At 43.4% G+C, this 23,878-nt stretch overlaps 1 long non-coding RNA gene across 1 annotated transcript; it reads right to left on the minus strand.

Annotated features, from left to right (window-relative positions):
- Positions 1-1,880: 1,880 nt before the first annotated feature.
- Positions 1,881-7,989, minus strand: LOC309338504. The gene is made up of 3 exons (XR_014154946.1): positions 7,823-7,989; positions 4,882-4,993; positions 1,881-1,961 (listed from the first exon to the last, which is right to left on the minus strand). It is a non-coding gene; the product is annotated as an uncharacterized lncRNA (long non-coding RNA).
- Positions 7,990-23,878: the final 15,889 nt, after the last annotated feature.

A 23,878-nucleotide genomic window follows, 5' to 3' on the forward strand; every position in this document is an offset into this window, starting at 1 on the left:
ACTGCTAGGTGGGCAGGAGCTGGGACTGAGCAACGGGAGCTCACCCTGTCACAGGGGTTCGAACCGCCGACCTTCTGATCGGCAAGCCCCAGGCTCTGTGGTAGTAGTAGTAGTAGTAATTATTATTTATTTTATTACTTAGACCTCGCCCATCTGGTTGGGTTTCACCAGTGGTGACCTTGCTATTCAGTGATTTGTTGTCTGCCAGAGTAGCAAGTACAACTTGAGCATTAGGCTGGTTGTAGTATCCTGTCCAGTGCTATTTTTCTAGAAAAAGAGGTTCTGGAACTCAACATGAACACCTCCCTCGTTCTCTTAGAATGGCATTGGCGCCCACCTGAGAGGTGCCATTCCAGAGAATTCCAGCAGGGAAAAAAGCCCTGATCTTGTCACCGTTGAAAAATATCTGTAGTAATTTACCTGTAGCTCTTGTGATCTGATTGTAAAGCTGAAACTCACATGAGAGATAATTCTCCTGCAAATGGTCGATTCTGCCATATGAATTTGGGCCAGTGCGTTAAATGCTGCATGCTTTATTCTGGCAGAGTTTTTCAAAAAGAGGTTCATGGGCTATAATTCAGAGGGTGTGGGTGAACAAAATACACCTAGCACCTGAACATATCTTAGTTTTATGAAAGTCTGGAAGAACTGACAGATAAAGGAGGGCAACAAAATGACAAAACCGCAGGGGGATATAAATAATGCAGAAACACATGGGAATTGCAGCTCTGTGGTTTGGGAGATCTACAATCAGGGTTGAAAGAAATATTGAAAGGAAAAAATGGTGCGCCAGGATTTAAAAGTGAAGGGCTGTAGCTCAATGGCAGAACATCTGCTTTGCCTGCAGAAGGGCCCAAGTTCAAGCCCTGGCATCTCCAGATAGGGCTAGGAGAGACCCATCTTCTGGCGAGCCACTTCCAATTAGTGCAGGACAATACTGAGCTAGATGGATCAATGGTCTGAGTCAGTACGAAGCACCTTCCTGTGGTCCTATTTCAGATGACAGTGGTACCTCAGTTTAAGAACAGTCCAGTTTGGTTTACAAACTCTGCAAAACCGGAAATAGTGTCCTGGTTTGAGAACTTTGCCTCGGTCTAAGAACAGAATCCGAACGGTGGAAGGGCACCGGCAGTGGGAGGCCTCATTGGGGAAAGCGAGCCTTGGTTTAAGAACGGTTTTGGTTTAAGAACGGACTTCGGGAACGGATTAAGTTTGTACATCGAGATACCACAATATTGCTGCTTTCAGCATGCAGCCCAACTGTTTACATTCATTCAGAAGTGAATCCGGTTGAGTTCAGTGGCCCTTACTCCCACGTAAGTGTGCCCAGGCTTCTACCAGGCTGCTTTCAAAAGAATTTCTTGCTGGTTTAAAAGAAATATTCACTTCACTTTGCTAATTTTCTACTATTTGCTTGAAGTTTGTGTTAAAACTTTGCTGCTGTCTCCTCCAGTTAGATACTAGTTACCTTCATTCGTATTAGATGCCCTGTACAACATTTGGCTTTCATAGACGCTCTCTACTGTGTGGAACAGAAGAGATAATTAATCTTCTCAGAACCGTCTTGGGAATTTTAAAGAAAGCTTTTTCATTTTCTTTGAACAAACAATTTAAAGAGTTCATGCCATAAAATTAGAATGAATAGTCACTGCTTCTCAGTACTTTCTGGTTGCTCTTAAGAAACATGATCTCAGTCTGCTAAATTCTAGACTGAGATTCCTTCACGCCACTATGAGTGGTTGATTTTAGACCAATTCCCACAGTCTCATATTAACAGGACTAGATATCTCTCTGTAGCTCATACTGGATGTGAGCAGTGTAAAATAAAATGGAAAAAAATAATAATTTTACACCTTTATTACTAAACAACATGCAAGTGTGATGAAAGTACATAAGGTTGTTGTTGTTATCACACATGGGAACTTGGCATGTCTTCGGTCATTCTGTTTTTATACGTATCTCTGGAAGGAAAGATTCTTTTCATATTCTTTTTCTAAACACACCCACCCTGCCTGTATTAATCCCCAGCCTTAATATTGGGGAGAGATTCATATCTCCATACATCAATATGGTAATTTACTGATTCTTTTTTTTTTTTTTTTTTGGTCCTATCCCAGGTATTGTACAAAACCTTCACCCCAAAAGTCCATAAATATGGCTGTTCTAATTCCACTGAGAGAACCAAATACTTTCACGATTATTTCAGCAGTTGGGGAAAATCCAGCCATCTCAATTTAAAAGCAGCTAAATATCTTTTTTGCACTATATATTCTTATAGAGGCCAAAGTAAAGCCCAACACAAGCAATATAACAAACATACAAAATCTGCTATAAATGTATTATATTGGTATTAGTTACTTTATTGTGATACCAATACTTGCACTTGGAGATCTATATTTCTTTCCTCTGAAACAAGCAAAAAAAGCTAGCATAAAATGCATCCTTTTAATGAGATTGCTGAACCTCCTGAAAGCTTCCGTCTAAGATGCAAGTAGAAGGCTTTTATTATTGGCTAGTTCTTGCAGCTTTTCTCAGTCCTCTGAAAAGCTGCAGCTGACATTTTTGGGAAAGGGAGACAGAGGATTTAGATCTTGATTGGGGGTGGGGAACTGGATCAGCCTGTGGACTGGATCCTACGTTCTCCCAGGCCCTGCGAGCTAGTTTGACAGGTGCATGAGGCTGCCCACCTCACCTGTCAGTCACTGATACCGTCATGACATCAGGTGAAACATTTTCCATTGTGTGGGCATTTAAAATCAAATTCTGCAGACAGAAACCCAGGGGGGTTCCAGGAACTGACGGTCAATTGATTGGTGGGGTCTGCAAACTATGCTTTCGGCAGGGACCTCAGTCCTGTACGTTTGGTATGGCTTAGGGGAAATGTCCTTGTGGGACACTTTGAGTTCATGGTACTGGAGGTTCCTCACTGCTGGTCTTGGCTTAGCATTGTACGCTCTGCTTTAATTTACTGATGTAACACCACATTGAACGTGAATGAATGCTAAGCTGCTTTTTTTGTTCTTCTGACACATTCTAAAAAATACGGAGTGGGAGTTGTTTGTGGGCAGCCAATTGTTACTTTTTTAAAAAGTCAACTAGAATCTGATTGGAAATATTTAGATGTCTACTCTAGTTTTCTTGGCTTTGCCCTCATCCTAGAGGAGTCTTCGCATATTACATTCAGTGAGTGTGCAATCTGTGTACAGAGCATCATTGAATCCTAGAATCACGGAGTTGGAAGGGGCCCTGGGGATCATCTGGTCCACCCCCCTGCAATGCAGGAATATGCAGCTATCCCATAAGCAGATAGGACCTTGGTGTTATCAGCGCCATGCTCTAACCCATAGGTAGGCAAACTAAGGCCCGGGGGCCGGATCTGGCCCAATCACCTTCTAAATCTGGCCCGTGGATGGTCCGGGAATCAGCGTGTTTTTACATGAGTAGAATGTGAGTTTTTATTTAAAATGCATCTCTGGGTTATTTGTGGGGCATAAGAATTTGTTCATCCCCCCCCCAAAAAAATATAGTCCGGTCCCCCACAAGGTCTGAGGGACAGTGGACCGGCCCCCTGCTGAAAAAGTTTGCTGGGCCCTGCTCTAACCATGTGAGCTACCAGTTATAACTCATTGCAATATACACTTGTGCAGAGAGTCACACGTAGCATTAAACGAGGGTACAGTTCCTTCACATGTGGACACAATAGTTCAATCAAGTGTACACTCATTCACACAAATACGTGTACATGTGTAGAGACAGCTTGCACCTGTGTTTGGTGTAATGTGTGGAAAAGCCTTAGGCCAAGCAGTAATAAGAATAGACTTAGAGATCCAGGTCGATATGTGTGTATATCTATGCTAAAGACAAAATTAATTAAATTATTCTGTCTCCCCGGGGTGCTACTAGATGTGCTCAGGACACCCTTCTCTATACACATCTGAAAACTACTACTTGCTATTCAGGATGTAAGCCCTTCTGGAACATGGATGGCTTCTGGAATTTGGCTCACCTGAACTATTTCTCACTGTGACCCTGAAGCTATTCTGCTGGAGGACAGTCTGTTGCCTGTCTGGTAGAACTAGCTCGGAAACCAGCTTGTCTGTTGAACAATGCAAAAGCACAGCATGGGCAACTTTGACCTGCTTAGTCAAGGTAGTGGAGTGCCCTGGTAAGGTACTTAAGGGAGCAACAGAGATGAGATGAGTACTTTTCCAGAAATGGCCTTTTTATTGAGAAAGTACAGAAGAGAATGGCAGTTTAATTGTTGACTGTGAAGGCTGTCCCAGAGAAGGAATGGGAGAGGAGGATGGGTTGTGAGACAGCTGCTAGCCATGGAAGCTGCAAGATATTTGCTTGACTTCTGAGAAGGGGAATGGAGGAGGAATTGCAGGAGAAATGGAAAAGCAGACAAGAGGGAGAGAGGTGGGGTAGAGAAAGAAATAGACTTTTCCTTCCTTGTGTTCTGTCTGCAAACAGTAAAGCGAAGAGTCTCCATGGCAAATCAAGGATTTTCCAGGCAGAGTCCATCAGAAACAGGGGTGCAGGAAAAATAGAACCCTCAAAGCATTGAGTCCACAGTGAGCTATCTGGAGTCCAAAGGTACAAAGAATGGGCGCCCAGTAAGGAGTTCCAAAGGCTAATCAGACAGAGCTTCTGAAATCACACTAGTGTGTGGCCTCGAAGGGTACTTCACTGGACTTCCAAGTGCAAACACAGTTTACAAAAAAAAAGTCACGCATGTCTCCCTGATCATCTCCATCAATTAATGAAAAAAGAAATTGCATTAAAAATCATCAAAGGGAACAGGGATTTTCCATGAAATTCTCATGCTTGGTTTGCAGGGCTTTTTCTTTTTCTTTGGCATGTGTGCTTGTGTGTGCTTACCTTATTTTCAAGGTGGCCAAAGTGTGAGTGTACATTCATTCATCTCCAGGGAACAGCCTTACTTAATACCTGCACTTCTTGAAAATGCCATGACATTCTCAGCTGGGTTTTCCTGCAAGTATAAAAAAGCAGGGAGAATGCCTTGCTTGACAGCTGTTTGTTGTTGCTGCTGCTGCTGCTGCTTTTACCTTTACAGAAATTGGTGCAGAAATATTTTTTTAGAGTAAAAGTGAGTGAGGGCGCTTATATCAGGCACTTGGTAGATGACCTCTCTGACATGATCACTCCTCCCATGGAGCGTTTTCCGATCAGGAAGGATGGGTAGGCAGGGAGAATGCAAAGCGCCGGGGAGGCTGGAAAGGAAAGGAAAGGAAAAAGGAAAGGAAAGGAAAGGAAAGAGTTTACACAGCCCCTGGCCACCTCACAACAACAAGGAGAGCTCAACATTGTACCCAACAAACGCTAAAGAAATTCTAATGCGCCCTGTAAATAAGGCAGGAAAACAGAAGCCTCTTTCATGGGGGAAGAGAACATTTTAGAAATCTGAGACAGGTTTTGACGTGGCACTACTAAAGAGTAGGATGGTTTTGGAAAGGTGTTTTCAAGGTCACAAAAAGAGATTTTTGTTTTGTTCCTCCTGGAATTTAAAGTACAGTGGTAAAGGCAAAGGTAAAGGGACCCCTGACCATTAGGTCCAGTTGTGACTGACTCTGGGGTTGTGGCACTCATCTTGCTTTATTGGCCGAGGGAACCAGCGTACAGCTTCCGGGTCATGTGGCCAGCATGACTAAGCTGCTTCTGGCGAACCAGAACAGCGCATGGAAACGCCGTTTACCTTTCCGCCAGAGCGGTACCTATTTATCTACTTGCACTTTGACGTGCTTTCAAACTGCTAGGTTGGCAGGAGCAGGGACCGAGCAACGGGAGCTCACCCCGTCGCAGGGATTTGAACCACCGACCTTTTGATTGGCAAGTCCTAGGCTCTGTGGTTTAACCCGCAGCACCACCCACGTCCCAAAGTACAGTGGTAAATACGCTTCAGGTTACAGACTCCGCTAACCCAGAAATAGTACCTCAGGTTAAGAACTTTGCTTCAGGATGAGAAGAGAAATAAAGCAGCAGCGGCACAACAGCAGCGGGAGGCCCCATTAGCTAAAGTGGTGCTTCAGGTTAAGAACAGTTTCAGGTTAAGAACGGACCTCCGGAACGAATTATTATTATTTAATAATTTTTATTCATTTTTCAAACATTTTTGCACAATCTACTCATACTTTATCACACAGTCATCAATTTTTGACTTCCCTCAATTTCTCTGCCAATCTTTCATTAAAGTTTCTATTGTTAACGCATTTCTAAACTTACTATTGCCTTTAGCCATTCCTCTACCTTTCACTTACTTCTTTTTTACAATATTTCTTAATTTTTCACAGAGACTCTTCAAAACCAACAAGCGTTGTCTGTACATCACATATGCCTTTCAGATACTCTGTAAATCTCCCCCAGTCCTCAATAAACTTTTGGTCTTTCTGATAACGAATCTTCCCAGTCAGTTTATCCAATTCTGCATATTCAGTCAGTTTCATTCTCCATTCTTCCACTGTTGGAATTTCTTCCTGCTTCCATCTTTGCGCCAGAAGTATTCTTGCTGCTGTTACTGCGTATTGGAAAAGTTTGCAGTCTTTCCTATTAATTTCATTACCTACCAATCCTAATAGGAAGGCCTCTGGTTTTTTAACAAATGTATATCTCAACATCTTTTTCAATTCATTATATATAATTTCCCAGAAGCCTTTCACCTTTTTACATTCCCACCACATATGATAGAAAGTTCCTTCTTTTTCTTTATATTTCCAACACTTGTTACATGTTTTATACATTTTAGCCAATTTTACTGACGTTATGCACAGCAGCAGCGGGAGGCCCCATTAGCTAAAGTGGTGCTTCAGGTTAAGAACAGTTTCAGGTTAAGAACGGACCTCCGGAACTAATTAAGTATGTAACCAGAGGTACCACTGTACTTCTTGTGAAGGACATTCAAAATCCCAGGGCTTTCCATTGCCAAGCGAAAGGGGAGTGCTGATTTTATTAGGACTCAGAGGATGGTTGAGCACTCACAACTTTAGGATAACCTACTGTAGGATATTGAAAGTGTGGACCCAACTCCTTGTCCATTTCAATATAAGGTTTAAGGGGGAACCTTTCAACTGTATTTTGTCCTGGTTTGCCAAACATTTAGTAACTTACCTGCCTGGGTAAAATGTACTTGTGAGGGACACACAAATTGGTGGTAGAACAGTCCTAGCCATCTGGGAATTGTAGTTCTATGGAGGACAAGGGGACTCTTGTAGAAAATTCCCAGCACCCTCATCAAACTACACTTCCCAAAATTCTTCAAGTCACATAGGCATGTAAATCATCCACTCTTCAGAGAATAGTACCTAGGTAGGCAGCATTGAGGACAGCCATGTTAGAGAGAAAGTGGGTATAGACAAATAGGTCAGCTTCAGTTTCTTTCTGTCTCGTTTTTCTAATAAATTCAGTTCTCCACATTTTGCATTTTGCAAATTTGCATTTTTTAATGGAAAAGTTTCATTTAAATTTACCCGTAATTTCTTATGCATTTCTTCTAAAAATATATGCATTTTTGCATGCACTTGTTTAATATACACATTTTCCCAGGCACTTCCCCTGTAATATGTCTTTTGTATGTTAATTTCATTTATATATTTTAATGCACATTTCCCCCTAATATATGCATCTTTGTACACATTATATGGTTGGATTGCAAAATCTGGAGAGGTATGAATGTCAAGGGTCCAAGTATTTTTTCAAGAAGTGAAAAATTAGGTAGGTTCTCATGTGACTTGTACCAAATTTCTCCTCCATTCCTAGTAGTGAGTTAGGGACACTATCTAGAATATAAATTAACATTTATACTCACATTCCAAGAGATACATCTTCTGCCAGCTGATTTTTCATATACGACTTTTGAGCAGGAGTGTGGATGGGGAATCATGGTAAAATGCAGAACAGAAGTTCCTAGCAATGATGCAGAATACAAAAATGTCATGATTTGAGTATGCTTGTAAAACGTATTGACTTGTCTGAAAGAAGGTGCCAGACATGAAAGGCAAAGCAACAGGAAGTGACCCGCTGAGTTTGCTGAACTGAGCTGGAGATAAACATCACAGACAGGAAGTACATCATCATTTAACTTGACTCAGCAACCAGGCAGAAGAACTAATACAATTGCTGATAAGTGCTGTAATCCCAAATAACAAATAATAAGGACAGATGCTTCTTGCCTTTAAAATTAATGTAATGCTATGCTAATCAATAGCTAAAATTGTTGCAAGCTAGCTGTCCATTAAAGCAATTGTTCTGTAGTCTTCAGTTGCTAGTAGACAAAGAGCAGACGGTTCTTCTGGGAAGCAACACTGAAACCCAGTTTTCCCAAGTTGCCATTTGCCGCACTTTGGTTTGATACACTTTGCAGCAGTTCGCTTGGACTGTACTATCAGAAATTGAAGCTGGTGCTTTATTTAGTCTTATTTTCAGTATGTACATGCAAATCACGCTGTTTAAACTGGGAGTTCTGGGGAAAGCTGTCCAGAGGCTGAACGAAACAAATTCAATATATTTCCCCCCTACACACTGCAACCAGATGGGATTCTGAGAGTCAAAGTTCAGAAATCATCCAGCTGCTTCAGGGTTTCTGATAACAGATCATATCATGGCGAGGGCTTCCCTATCTTTGATTACCCATGCGTCTAAAATTGGAGTATGTGTATTTTCCTCCTCTTCATGGGTGAATTTTTATCACTCCTTGGGTGCACATTATTCACTCTTGTGCTGAAGCTGGCCATAACTTTTGAATGATTTCCAGTATGCCATCCGAATAACTGTTACATCACTCACTGGAGGCCTTGCTCATAAAGTCCTATTCATTGAAACTCGGAGCTCTGTTGGTGCCAGTCATGGAGACTCCACAACTCAGCACCTGCGGAGCACAATCCTGATTCATGTACCTCAAGCTTCAGTGCATTGTCTGGGGAGAACCGAGGACCTAGCTTAGCTGTTTCCCCTCCCCATTCTCCCTCCACTTGCTAGCAACATTCAAGAGAAATTAAGCTTGCAGCTGTGTTAAAACTGTTGTCCCTAATAAACCAGGCATGGGCATGGGCAAAACAACCAGAAGGGTGATGCCTTGCTGTGCTATCACACAACCTATGAAGGCAGGGAGAAAGCAGCTTCAGGGCTGCTAAAACCAGAGGGCCTCTTGTGAAATTGGGAGGGCTGCATCATTATGTTATTTTCATTTGTGAAACTGTTAAGATCAAAAATAAATAATGAAGAAGAAATTCAGTATGCCCAGAAACACGTACAAATAAAAATTAGCCTTTTTGATTAAAAATAAGTTGCCTTGTGCGAATCGGATTGCCGCAGTGGCTAGAAACATACAGCCTAGTTGCACTTTTTTCTGGGGTTACCAGACGTCCCCGGTTCCCGGGGACAGTCCCTGGATTTGCAAATCTGTCCCCGGACAAATTCCGTCCCCGGAATGTCCTCAGATTTGCAAATCTGTCCCCCGGAAACATAGCAGTGGCAGCCGCAGCAGCCCAGAGCCAGCCTGGTAGCGCAGTTGGCTCTGGCTGGCTTCGGGAGCTGCTCACTGCCGCTGCCGCTGCCGCTGCCGAAGGGGAACCGGGGACGTCCAGCAGTACAAATCTCCTGCCCCCTTCCCCCTTTGTTTTGACAGATCGGGGGAGGCTTGGGAGGCTCAGGCGGGTGGGTGTTGTCCAGTTTCTAAAAAACCCTGCACATTTATGTTTCACAGGGTGCGAAAGAAGGGCTTTGCACCTTTATACAATATGCATGTGTGCTTGGGCCTCACCATCCCCACTACTGACTCCCTGTTGCTACTCAGCTTCAAAATAAAAGAAATAAATAAAAGAAAAAGTGTCCCCGGATTCATTGGAAAAAAACTGGAAATCATAACTTTGTCAGTATACCAATTCCCACCTTGTTACAACTTTACTCCCACTTGATGCATTTATGGGACATATGGATCTTACCTTATCCTACCTCTGTTGATAAAGCTCCTTTCTCAACTTGGCGCCTGCAAGCCATGAACTGTGGAGGAGGTCCCTCACCAGGATGCAGCCACCTTGGAGTTTGCTTGTGTGGAAAAAGTGCTTCCTCCACTGGGCTTCCTGAACAGTGCAAAAGATGGGATCTGTCATCTCATCATAGGCAAAAGGAGTAGCACCCATTTCCCCAACTCTTGTGGATTTTTCAGCACTGATCAGCCCAGAATGTAACATGTACAGAGATGTTCAAAAGACTAGGTGCAGGGACTCCTGAAATAAAGCAGTATCAAAACTTGTGAAGATTAGAATGGATCCAATATGATGCGCTTGCATGCAAACATTTGCCAATGCTATTGTGATCCCACTGCATGGCAGGGTTTAATGGTGGCGTGGAAATAGCTTGTTTAGCACATAACAGGGTGATAGTGGCAACAGAAGGACTGGAAAGTGCCTATGATCTGCTCCAAGGATAGCTATATAAATGCAGCCTTATTAACCTGATTCTGAGACTGCATAACAGGACAGATTTCTCTACACCATGCTGTAGCTATGCTTGCAAATATCCGCATGTGCTTTTGCAATGATGCCTGTATTTGCAGTCAAGCTGCCTGGTCGAATCAAAACGTGCTTTCGGCACTACTGTTTTGCACAAGTGTAAGGGAGGGCAAGAGGGAATACAAACAATTAATTACTAACTAGATACACAATCTGGCCTTTCATTTCTCTTTAATTTTTGTTCTGTTCTCATCCATTTCTTTTGCCAGCACCTGTAAAAAAACTTATACAATACTCCAAGAGACTGAATTTCTCAGACTGAAATTTTATCAGTCTGAATGATAGACAGTGTGCTATACAAAATATGTCACCTGCTTTGGCTAATCATTACCAAATCGGGGTCTGTAACCACTAAGGACATTCTCAGATCTACCTCCTTAGCTTTGGTCTTTTTCTTCATCAGAGACATTCTTGTGGCCTTTCGCAGGGTTGCCTCCAGATTCACTTTGCCAGCACATTGCAAAGCAGCTGATGGCAGGAATGTGTTTATACTCTCCAAGAGTCTTAGGTGAGCATGTTTTGGTTTCAGGGCCAACTATGTTTGATGCCACATCAACACTGAGTATGTAATGCATCTGTCTTCCCTGCTGTTTCCTGTTCGTCCAAGTTAAAAACAAGGTCTGTACTGCCCTTCCTTGTTGACTACCTGAAAATGAAAACTGACTTTGAAACCAAAGTACTGTGTTCTAAAGTACCATGAGCTTACTCAGATAAAGTCAGAGCTTCAAATAATGTCTCTTTGGTGGACAATTCAGTGACATGCTGGTGCTCAAAATGAATTCTTTTTCCAGATTATTTCCCTCTCTAGGGTCATAATAATGAAAAAGGTTTCATTTGGTAGTGAGGGTGATGGCAGAGAAATAGATGAAGTGGAATGGAAGAAGGGAAGAACATTTTGTGTTTGCTCCTGCAAAATGAACCCACCACTGATAGCTACCCTGGACTTATAATCAACGCTGGATGTCAAGATGCCATTGAAATTTCCCACAATGCTCCTGATGTAGCATTGTTTCAAGAAATTGTAGGAACATTCTGATCTAAGTACTGCTGGCTGCCTCTACTATCGCTGCCAGGCCCATTAAGATAAGGGGCCTCCAGAGGCCACATACTGGTTTTTTTTTTATAATGATCTTTATTAAATTTTCAAAAGGTTACAAATAACAGAACAGAAAGAGAAAAAGAGAGGTAAGAAAAAAGTAAAAAGACCAGAGAAGAAAACAAAAAACAACAAAGAGGGTTTCCACCTTTTAGACTCATTTTCCTTAACTTCTTTTCAAGACTTCCCCGCATCTCCCCTTATTGTATTCCATCTTCAATTGTTTATTCAAGCAAGTTTTCCACTTAATATCCTAAAACATAGTTTATTTAAAATCACTTAACCCTAGTTTAATTAAGATAATTTTTTATAATAAAATTGAGCTTTAATTCATTATTATACCTTAGCCATTTATTAAAATATATACCTTAGCCCTATATATAGAGAAGAAGAAGAAAAAGAGGGGGGAAAATATATATACCCTTCCTAAGATTGCCACTATTTCCCATCCACCGATTCCCCATTTTTATAATAATAAAAAAACCTATAATTTTTATACTCCTAAAGCAAAGAAAGAACAGACCCCCTTTGGACTGTTAGGTCCCACCCTTCCCTCCCCGGTTTCCATCCCTAACCAAAATCCATTTGGTCCATCTTTTTAGCCTGGTAATCTTACGTCCAAGGCTCGCAAGTCTCTCTCAGCCCCTTTCAGCCGGTTTCTTCGAAAGTCTCTCTTGCTTAACACCCAGGGTCGAAGATGTATTTTCTCGGTGCTGACCGTGATTCTTCCAATGAGACCTACTTGTTTACAGGTGGTGCTCCAACACTGTTTCCAAAATCTATATGTCCCAGCTAGTCCGACTTTCTCCTTGGTCAATTTAAGGTTCTTCTTAGCAGGTCTCCAGTTCTCTTTTCTCTTCTGTATCATCTTGGCCATCCCTTCTTTCAGCTCCTCCTGCTTGGCAGATACCTTCTCCTCCTCAATCTTTGGTTCTTTTTCTTGTCCAGCTGCCTGTGTTTTGAGCAGCGAGTCCTTTTCCAATTCAGTTGGTATATCTTCAGATAACTTCGGGTTTGAGGGGCTCGTAGACAAAACAAGGCCTTTCTCATTCATCTCTAACAACTTTCCCATGAGAGAAATCAGCTTTTTCAAGTCAGCACGTATTTCCTGTATTCCCTGTTTTAGTTCCATTCTTGTAATATCCAAGAATCCCCTCTAGAGGGATTCTGGTTACTTAATGTTCTTTTCCCCTCCGACCCAAAAGTCAACTTTGTTTGCAACAATCTTTCTTTGTTTTCAATATTTTGTAACGATATAACCGGTTAAAGTTTCAACTTTCAATTCTTCCAACTTTGACAGCTAGTTTGACAGCTGTCAAAGGTTTCTATAAATCCTCAGCAGGCTCTTAACTCGGGTTACTCCCGGGCTTGTGAAGAATGGTACTTAATTCAAATAAAATAAACTCTAGTCCTCCAGCACATTAGCTTAGTCCTTTTAAATCCGTGGAATTTGTATCTTTATCCAATCCCAGCGGCTCTTCCCACGACCTTAGTTGACAGGTCCTTGCTTTGAGCTGTTTACAATAGGGGGGAGATGGACTTCCTTTTTTTTCAGCTCCCCCGCTCGTGCCAAATCCAAATCCAAATATATTGTAATCCAATTTTCAAATTACTCACGGGTTGTTGTTCTTGCTTTTAAGTCCAAATTTAATAGGAAGAAGTCAGCGCTGACCGAAGAATGGCTTGCGGCTTCGCTCGGCAGGGGAAGTGAAGGACTCACAGCACCACGCCACTCCCTGGCACCCGATCCTTAGCCTTTAAAATGCTCCTTCACGAGTCGGGAGGGCGCTTATGGTGCCCGCCGAGTCACCATGTCCACGGGCTCCGTGCCCGTGGTTTTTAAGGGTCTCCGTGTCGCCGGCACGGCAAGACCCAGCCCCCTGCTAAGCCGATTCCCTCCGGAGCTCGGAGGGAATCCGCCATTAGCCAGTCGCGCCAACCCGGAAGTCAGAGGCCACATTCTGAAGGACTCCCACAAAAGCTGGAGCCAGCCCTATTCTAAGCAGCAGCAGATTTATTGAATGAGGATGGTTGAAATAGAGGAAAGTGTACAAAAAGGGTGGAAGTAGGTCTCTTCTCTTACACACAGGTAAAGATAAAGGTACCCCTGCCCGTACGGGCCAGTCTTGCCAGACTCTAGGGTTGTGCGCTCATCTCACTCTATAGGCCAGGAGCCAGCGCTGTCCGCAGACACTTCCGGGTCACGTGGCCAGCGTGACAAGCTGCATCTGGTGAGCCAGCGCAGCACACAGAACGCCGTTTACCTTCCCGCTGGTAAGCGGTCCCTATTCATCTGCTTGCACCCGAGGGTGCTTTCGAACTGCTAGGTGGACAGGTGCTGGGACCGAGCGACGGGAGCGCACCCCGCCGTGGGGATTCGAACCGCCGACCATGCGATCGGCAAGTCCTAGGCGCTGAGGTTTCACCCACAGCACCACCCGCGTCCACTCTCTTACACATACCTTTGCAGAAAAAAACAGCCCCCAGCCACCCCACCATGGCTATATCTTAGGCAGGTGACTGCCAGGTGCAATGAATGTCCTTGTCTACATTTGCTTCATCTTCCATTCTCTTGGCCCAACTTCACAGTCCTCATCTTTTAGACCCACTGCTTCCATCTCCTTTCCCAGACCCTGCCCAGATTCCTAGTTCTGCCCCACTTCAATTGGCTCCTATTCCCTACAGGCCTCCTGCCTCTGCCCCCTCATTCGACTTTCACCCTCAGTTCTACTCAGCCATACTCAGCTCTTCCTGCTGTTGTCTAGAACAAGCGAGTCTTTGCAGAGATGTCTGCTGCTCCTAAATTGGAAAAGGCCATATTCTCATGTTCTTCATGGCCATGGTTGCTTAGGAACACAGGAAGTTGCCTTGAACCGAGTCAGACCATTAGCAGTGGCCCTTCAGGGCTTAAGACCTCCGAACTCTACCTGGAGATGCATTGATTCAAGCTGGGACCTTCTTCTGAATGGAAAGCAGATCCTTCCATGCTTGTAGCTATGTAGATGGTATGCTTGGTTTTGCTCTTTTCTGTGTGCCCACAGTCACTCTGTGTACCTATGCTGACTAAGAGGGGTCTGGGAGGAACTCTGACACACACACACACAAAACTTCTTATGGATCTTTAACTTTGGCAACCATGGTTCTCATAGAATCATAGAACTATAGAGTTGGAATGGACCACGAGGGTCATCTCATCCAGCCCCCCGTGACTTGGGAAACAGATGCCTTGAACCTCTTGTCAATAGGGGCAGGCTGCAACATGGGAGAGGCTTGCTGACATTATATTAGCAACTCCTTTGAATCTATTATGCCATATATATCATGCTGCTTTAAGAACAGGCCTCCAGCCTAAGAAATGGACTTAATCCTTTGAAAACAGATGGCTGTGTTTTAGAAATTATAAGCCAGAAAGCTAGCATTGTACATTTACTCAGGACGGAGGGAGATTTGTGGATAAAAGTGACAGGATCAAATTTATCTTATATCCCTGACTGTTTTTTAAAAAGGAAAAAAAGAGAAAACATTAGAAAGATGGAATATTATCCCATATCAAAAATGTTATCAGGCATTTCCAGAAAAGACTTGCTATTGAGAAATAAATGAGAAATGCGTTTCTGAGTTCATTGATATTTTTCTCTCTCCCCTGTGTCATGTTGTTTGACATCAGTGGGGTTTTTTGTTTATTTATGCCACTGTGGATACAATCCTACACAGACTTACCTGGGGCTTATTTCTGAGAAGATCTGTATAGGATTCCACTGTACATTCCATGCTGGGAGGAGTGAGCAGAGGTGGCCAAACTAGTGGGTGCTAAGCCTGCTAGAAACCCCCAAATGTATCCACCTCTGGACCCCCCCCCCTTGATTTAAAAATATACCATGGTCCCAAGTGGCCTCGCTATCTTCCATTTTATTTAATCTGTTGTTTAAACAGTAACAGAAGAGAGATTTGTATTTTATCCAACTGATACTTTGGGAATCCCACTGAGACAACATTTGCTAGCCGATGTGCCATGCATAAAGGAATGGGCTGTAGGTTATGGGGAGGAAGAGAAGACCATGAGAAGATGGGGGAGGGGGGACTATGAAAGATGAACAAGTCTGCTATAAATGCAAACCTTCCTCTGAGAATCTGTCATTCTGATCCAAAGCAAGCACATGAATTTGAAGTCCCATTGGTTGAATTGGTTTTTTAATTGGGCTTTCATTTTTGGGCTTTCATTTTTTATCTCATTTATCTCTTTATCTCATTAATTTAGTATATTCTTCTGGAAGTGTGACAGTTTCACTCTACCAAGACTGAGCAATATTTTATATATATACACATATATACACATACATATTATTACATACATAATTAGAATAATGTGGCTGATGCTGGGTTCTGAATATGATATGGAACCTCATTCATTTCATTCATGCACCATGAATGAAACGATCAAACCAAACAAGACAGGGATGGCGGTGGTAGCAACTTCAGCCCTGCCTTGCACCTGGGTGAAATGCTTTTAGCTGTATTTTGCTGCCACATTGCACAGGTGTAAAAGACACAAGCCAGTCTGGAACCTGCTTCATATTTCAGTGCAGCAGAATAAAGACTTGCATTGAGGAAGCAGAGCCCCACTGACATCTCATCAAGACCCAACTCCTGAATGAATTAAGTCTGAAAATCCAAAAATAGCTTCCACAGACGTATGAGGCAAGCCTGGGTCTCTGGTGAGTCATATACAGCTTTCCACAGGGAAAAGAAAGAAGCCCTCTAATGAAAACTCCAGCTTTCAGCTAAGCTCCTTTTCATAGGTGGCTCCCATCATTCTCAGCAAAATATATGTTTTTGTAGGTCCAAACCAAACTGCCTGTTGAATAATTTGGCCTAGAGCAGGAAGCGGGATCTTTGACCTTCTGCAGTGTCCTTATTGTAGATGCATGCCTATAATTCCCAGTAATTTAACAGGAGCTTTAGTTTGAAAAACAGAAAAGATTTTGGCTTTATTACTTTCATTCATCATCATTAACTCATGCCATGTGGCGTAGAGGAAGGAATGACATATTTCTGCAATTAGATTCAGTATTTTGCATGAAAAAAATGAGCTGTTACAGCAAACACAGCTTTTTGAAACAAGAAGTAAGTCAAAAGGGAAGCAAAATCTGTAGTGCAGGCATGATAACAAAGACTTTTTAGGCCTTTATTTTATGAACAAGATCTTTTTAGAAAAAGTTGTGGCAACCTTATAGCCTATAACTACTGTGCATTTGGCTTATGCTGAAAAAAAGGAGACTATTTATTACATCTGGTTTCTATAGGCATTTTTACAGAGGACTCCTAAGCAGTTCTTACCTCAGTTGTTTTGTAACGCAAATGTAAAAGCTGCATTGGCAAGAATGCTCATTCAGGTGACAAATGCTTACCCTGCCTTAACTTCCATGCAGCGCAGTCTTTAGCATATGCGCCGCCGGGGTGCAAAGATCTGCCCAGAGCCCCCAAATTTAGCTGAGCCCCCAAATTAACTTTGATTATGATGTAATTTAATTTCGCGTGCATGGCGCCGTTGACAATGACAAGCGCCGTCGTTGAGTCTGACAAGCGCCACCGTTGTGAATGACAAGCACTGCTGCTGGTGCAGCACATCTTTGGTAAATGAGCGCACAGAGTCGAAGGTTTTATAGGAAAACAGTGGGTATACATTTCGGTAATACCTAGGTATATATGTGTTTTGTTTTTCTAGCTTGATCAAAATTATTTATTATTTTATAACAGGTAGATAGTGAAGGGCATAGGTGGTTTCAGCGGCGGGCACCTGGCGCCCCCCAGAATTCGGCACCCGGGTGCCCCACACGCCTTGCACTCCCAGGTAAAGACAGCCCTGCTTCCATGTTAGTGATAATCTGGCATTAACAAAAGTAAGATGAAAGAGGCTGTCAGGGAACTGACATCGGAGCCAGAAGTGGAGGCAGGGCTACCAAGCGATGCCGGAGAAGGGCCAAGCAGGAAGAGAGGGAACTCATCGGCTGGGGAAGGAAATCAGCGTAACACCAGGGATAAAGGGGGGGCGGTTGGGGGAATCGGAGAGGGGTCTCCAGGACTCTTCACTGGAGACCAGCGGGGAGAGCACAGGTCCTCCTCTGCCCACACCCACCCTGCGCAGAAGACTTCCGCGCAGGGAAAGTAGGCGTAGACTTGGTGTCAAAGAGCTTTTGTGCTGGAAGAAGTTTAAGAAACGCCCACTGACGGATTCTGCTAGCGACTGAACAGCCACGAAGTGAAGGGCTGTCCAGTCAGGAAAGGTTTAACCAGGCTACCTAGCCAGGAGTGGTGGCAACTTACGCACGAGCAACCCCATACATTCATTACAGAGGCAATCTAAGCTTCACACACACATCCTCCATTGTTGCTAGTCCTTTCCACTGGGATACTTTCCTGAACATATACAAGCGGTTTTGATATTATGCAGTACAAAGAGATTAGTCCTCCATGCCTCACTTCATAGTTCTACCAGGCATAATAGTTTAGGATTGATTTTTCAGCCTAATCCATGCACATCTATGTGCCTCCATGTATATACAGGAGCTCATTTGACCACATGGAGCTTGCACAAAGGTTTCCCCATTCCCTAGAATGGAGAGGGAAGCTGAATGCATCCATCTCTGTGCGCAAAGATATACCTCTTTTGCTAGAGTGAATGGGAGCCTCTGTGTGCATGCACATGACACGCCCCATTAAGCCGCTATCTTACTCCCACAAAAATATTGGCATCCGTGTTGGAGAGATGGCATTGAGGATGATAAAAGGTTTGCATGATATCAAAGTAAGGAACTTAATCTGTCTTTGGGACTGGCTGAATTGAAGACTGACATACATTGAATTTCCATTTCCGCTTCCACCACAAAGATTATTGTTTGTAATACCTCATTCTTGGGAGTTGCTCTGAGAGCACAACCCATTAGGACTGGGTGGCACCAGTTTCATGGAGACTCATTCTCAAACTAAGTACAGCAGCTGCTTCCCTACATGCCCCAACCTCTGTAGTATCCAGAGAACAGAGTCTCAAACTCACCATATAAACACAAGCCTGTGCAATGTTTGGGGCCAGGCAAATGGGTGTTCATCTTTTGTCCCATTTGTCCCAAGCACAGAGTGGCATTGCAAAGAAAAGTTTGCCTTGAGACCAGCACATAATGGTCCTTTCTTGCACTGTATACAATTCTGTGCACAGCAGATACTTCCTTACGAAGGGCATTCATAGACAAATCTCAGCAGGCATTTGACTTAGCAGCATTTGCCATCTCTGCCATTCCTTTTTCCTCCCGGTTGTTTCTTCATCCTGCAGATGTTGCCATGATTTTGTCCTCTTGATAACGTTTCTGTTTCTCTTCTTGGGATGTTTCCTTTCTTCTGTTCCTTGCTGCTTGTTCAATTACATGTGCTCATTCAGCTCTCATTAGTTCCTGTTCAGTGGAGGATACTTTGCAGAGCTCTTTATATAGCATTCATAACATCCTTGCCCACAATCTGGATTCTCACTGACAACAAAGCAGTTTTGATTTCCTGTAGTCCCATCCTTTGGCAACCTATTCCTCCTTCTTCTTCTGGACAAATCGCTCCCAAGGTCCTTAAGTGACAAATTTGCTGGAGGTTTGAAAGCTATTCTTAAAAAATATATAATGGTGGTGTGTTAACATGCAGATTCATGTACATGCTTTTAGCTTAAGCTTGGTCATCTATCAGAAGTTGCTCAATTATTTCTTACATTGTCTATACTCTATACAAATCTCATGTAAAATTGTGGTCATCCTTTCACTGGGTTTGCCAGCTCATTACTGGCAAATGACCCCCTTCTCTCTCTCTCTCTCTCTCTCTCTCTCTCTCTCTCTCTCATAGCATGTTTTTAGAGATGATTTCAGTATCTGATTCCAAAGAGGAGCATGTTAAGCTTGGTTCATACACACCTGCATGTGTAGGTCATCCACGTAACCTAACCACACTGTGTATAAAGCCTTTAATGAGAAATTGAACTTTTGTGCAGTAATGCATTTGTGCGTAGGCCCTGCTACTGCAAATCTGTACACCGTGAAAAGAGAGTGAGCAGATCACACAAGTGGAGATCTGCTTGCTTAGGTACTTACGCATGCATTAAAGTTTCTACATTCAGTGAGAGAAGATACAGTACATATTTGTGTTGTGTGTTAATCAATTCCACATCGCTTGAGAATATTATAATGGAGCTCTGCCTGTGAAAGCTGAGGTCCCAAGGAATGAATGTGTTGTTCTCTGGGATGCCTTAGGAATCTCTGCTCTTCCCCACCCTTCTCTTTCTCAATATTAATGGTAAAGGTAAAGGTAAAAGGACCCCTGACTGTTAGGTCCAGTCATGGACGACTCTGGGGTTGCGGCTCTCATCTTTCTTTACTGGCCGAGGGAGCTGATGTTTGTCCGCAGACAGCTTCTGGGTCATGTGGCCAGCATGACAAGCTGCTTCTAGCGAACTAGAGCAGTGCATGGAAACGCTGTTTACCTTCCCACCAGAGTGGTACCTATTTATCTACTTGCACTTTTGACATGCTTTTGAACTGCTAGGTTGGCAACAGGAGCTCACCTCATTGAGGGGATTCGAACCGCCGACCTTCTGATCGGCAAGCCCTAGGCTCTGTGGTTTAGACCACAGTGCCACCCGCGTCCCAATATTAATAGTAGACTCCTCTTATATAGGATATGTTAGTGCTGCAGACACCTTTTGTCCAGGAAGATGGGCAATATAAACTGCAGATCTGAAGGACTCTGATCTCTGTCATCAACCAGGTGACTGGCAGGTGGGAAACAGCCTGGTCCCATTCATCAGCCAGAAAACAACTGTTGGGACAATGCTTCCGCCCCCCCCCATGTAAGAAAGAGCATTTTCCTCCCAATCCCATGAGAATGCAGACCCAAAGGGAAGGGTACTCAGGCCTCTGCCGCTGGCCTGGACACCAAAGGTTCACTAGGAGGCTGCACCCCCTGCATCCCAGAAGGAACATCTTGGCAGGGGGAGATTACCCTCACCCCCATCTATTGGCCAGTGAAGGACCTACCACCCAAATGCTATCTTCTCTGCCCATTCCTTTTTCCTATTGTAGTGTGTCTGTCCAACTGTTAGCATGTGGGCAACTACTGTCTTATATTTTAATGTATGCACAGCCCTTTGGAAGTGTATCATCATAAACTGGCTTGGAGTTCTATTCTTTTCATGTGCTTTACTATGGCAACACAGTATCTTGACCAGCCACAGCTACCACAGCATCTTGTCTCTTGTGCATGGAACAAAGTGAAGCCATCTAAGGGTGTTGTCTCTCAGGCAGCACCAACCCTCCCTACCAAACCTATTATTTCAGGTTATATTCATTCTTGAACAGGTGAATGGAAAGTGAGTGAAAGTGGTACTGTAATTAAAGATGGATGTTTTCACACTTGTGGGATAGGGGGCAGGTCTTTAGGGTTGTATTACCATATGTAGCGGACATGTCTAATGGTCAGTAACTTTTGGAATCAGTTCTTGAAGGGAATTGAAAATCTAACTGGTGAAACTCTTCCACCTGGTATCAAACTAGCTCCAATTTCCATGTGTGGGAATGCAATACAATATCTAGAGGAACTAAGTTTTTATTGGCTGCTGCCAAACATACCATTGCAACATTTAGGAGAATGCTCAAACGAAGTTAAATGCAAGACTAGTAGAGCCAGATTTGGCATTCAGCCCTTATGGAGAAATGGACCAATCAGCTCCATGCTAAAGGAAATCAACACACAGTAGACAATTGGGACAAAATATGGGACACTCTTACTTAGTATGCTATCACAAAAGAGCATGGATTTCACCTAGCAACAACTCAAGGCTGCCTGTGGAAAGATACTCTGGGTTTAACTATCTTAAAGCTATATAAAAAAATTCCTTCCAGTAGCACCTTAAAGACCAACTAAGTTAGTTCTTGGTATGAGCTTTCGTGTGCATGCACACTTCTTCAGATACACTGAAACAGAAGTCACCAGACCCTTCTATATAGTGAGAAGGTGGGGAGGGGTATTACTCAGAAGGGTGGTGGGATTGGGTGATTGGCAGATAGCTGTGATCTGAAGAAGTGTGCATGCACACGAAAGCTCATACCAAGAACTGACTTAGTTGGTCTTTAAGGTGCTACTGGAAGGAATTTTTTTATTTTGTTTTGACTATGGCAGACCAACACGGCTACCTATCTGTATCTTAAAGCTGTATATGATGTGGCCAGCCTGTAATCTGTCTTGTACGATCCTCTTATTGTATTTGGTTCATGTTTTAATTTTGGAAAACTGAAATCAAATCTTGAAAATTTTTTGGGTGCATGTTTTATCCTGAACAAAAACAAGTCTATGAGGTCCAATGGATGGTCATGCAGGCAGCAGATAGGGTCAAATGGTTGTTGCAGAACCTTGGATAGCTCCAAGCAGAAAGCTTGTTCCAATAAGGGGCTTGGAGTGCAGCTGAGGCCTTTTGTTAGTCTCAGCCTAGACTCCACCTCCCAGGCTCTGCCCCTTCCTGAACAGCAGTGTGCCTTAAAGTAGCAGTACTCTGTCCTGGTCCAAGGGAACCATGGCTTGCACTACTAAATACCCTGATTCAGCTGCTCCTTCTCATCAGTACCACGGTCTTGGTTGCTACTCCAGGTCAAGTTCACAACAGCTATAGCTACTGCAGATACACCATGCCTTTAAAGGTTTAGCTTTTGCTTCCATTTCAAGATTTGAGGGCCTAACTACACATTGCTTTAAATGCATAGTGTCCATCAACATCAGTGTTGTTGGTTTTTTTAAAAACAACAACCACACACACTATGTGCTGGAGCCAATTTTCACGCAGGGTGGGGTGGTTTAACTGTTCCTCCGAAAAGGCAATACTGGTGTCAAAACCACACACACATGCAGATGGCAATTAGTATTAGGAGAAAACCTCCCACTGGCAGCAGCAAGAGCTTTTCTCTTCCCCCCTCGCTGCCAATTGCTGTGGGAGGCAGTTTTTGTCAGGTTTGCAGCTGAAGAGGGAAGGTTAAAATTTTCTTCCCTACATGCCGCAGTCTTGGTTAAAATCACCCACATACTAATAAATGCTGATGCCACTACATGTTACATATTTAACATAACATGAATCTAGGCCCTCGGTTGCAGGCCCATAAGGTTCTCCTGGTAAAGTCTATGGTAAAGGTAAAGAACCCCTGACAGTTAAGTCCAGTCGCAGACGATTCTGGGGTTGCAGCGCTCGTCTCACTTTACAGGCCGAGGGAGCTGGCGTTTGTCTGCAGACAGTTTTTCTGGGTCATGTGGCCAGCATGACTAAGCCGCTTCTGGCGTAACCAGAGCAGCGCACTCTATGGTGGACACTTGCTTTTATGGGGGAAAGTGAAGGGGCTGCAATTGAAGGCACAGAAAAGGAGAATCTGTTCTCCCTTCAAATGCACAGCTATTGACTTCTGCAGGAGAAAGACAGAGAGAGGGATTTACTCAAAGGTTCCTCACCTCTCTGGAGTTCTGATGTATGTAAACTTTATACAGAGGATATACTGCTCAGGAAACCCAGCATGATCCTCAGTCTTTCTGTACTCTGCTTTATCAAACCCTAAGCTCTGTACCCAATCTGTACTGTAGAGCCTTCAGGATCCAACAATCATTTCCACTTGAATCCATTTGTTCGGGTTCTGCCCTCCAGAGCAGGAGAAAACAAGTTTGCTCCATCTTCCACGTGGCAGCCCTTCAGATAATGGAAGACGTTTATCACATCTCCTCTCAGTCTCTTTACCAGGCTAAACATCCCCAATTCCCTCAACCATTCCTCATAAGACTTGGTTTCTAGACCCTTGATCATCTTGGTTGCCCTCCTCTGCACACCTTCCAGCTTGTCAATATCCTTCTTAAATTGTGGTGCTGCTACATCACACTGTTGTCCACCAAGACCCCTAAATCCTTTTCACATGTACTGCTAGTAAGCCAGGTGCCCCTCATCTTATATTTGTGCATCTGATTCTTCCTGCCTTAGTGCAGAACCTTACATTTGTCCCTACTGAAAGTCATGTTGCTAATTTTGGCCCAGTTCCCCCATCTGTTAAGGTCACCTTGAATCCCGATTCTGGTCACAAAGCAGTATACACAACCATCAATAAAACAAAAGCACAGTGATGTTGCTTTTTCAAAAATAAAACCCATCCTAAGTCCAGGTGCAGTACTAACACAAACATGTAGCTTGTATTTCTGTAAAAAT

Source organism: Podarcis erhardii, assembly GCF_964252035.2.
Source record: "Podarcis erhardii genome assembly, chromosome: 3".
Lineage (NCBI taxonomy): Eukaryota > Metazoa > Chordata > Lepidosauria > Squamata > Lacertidae > Podarcis > Podarcis erhardii.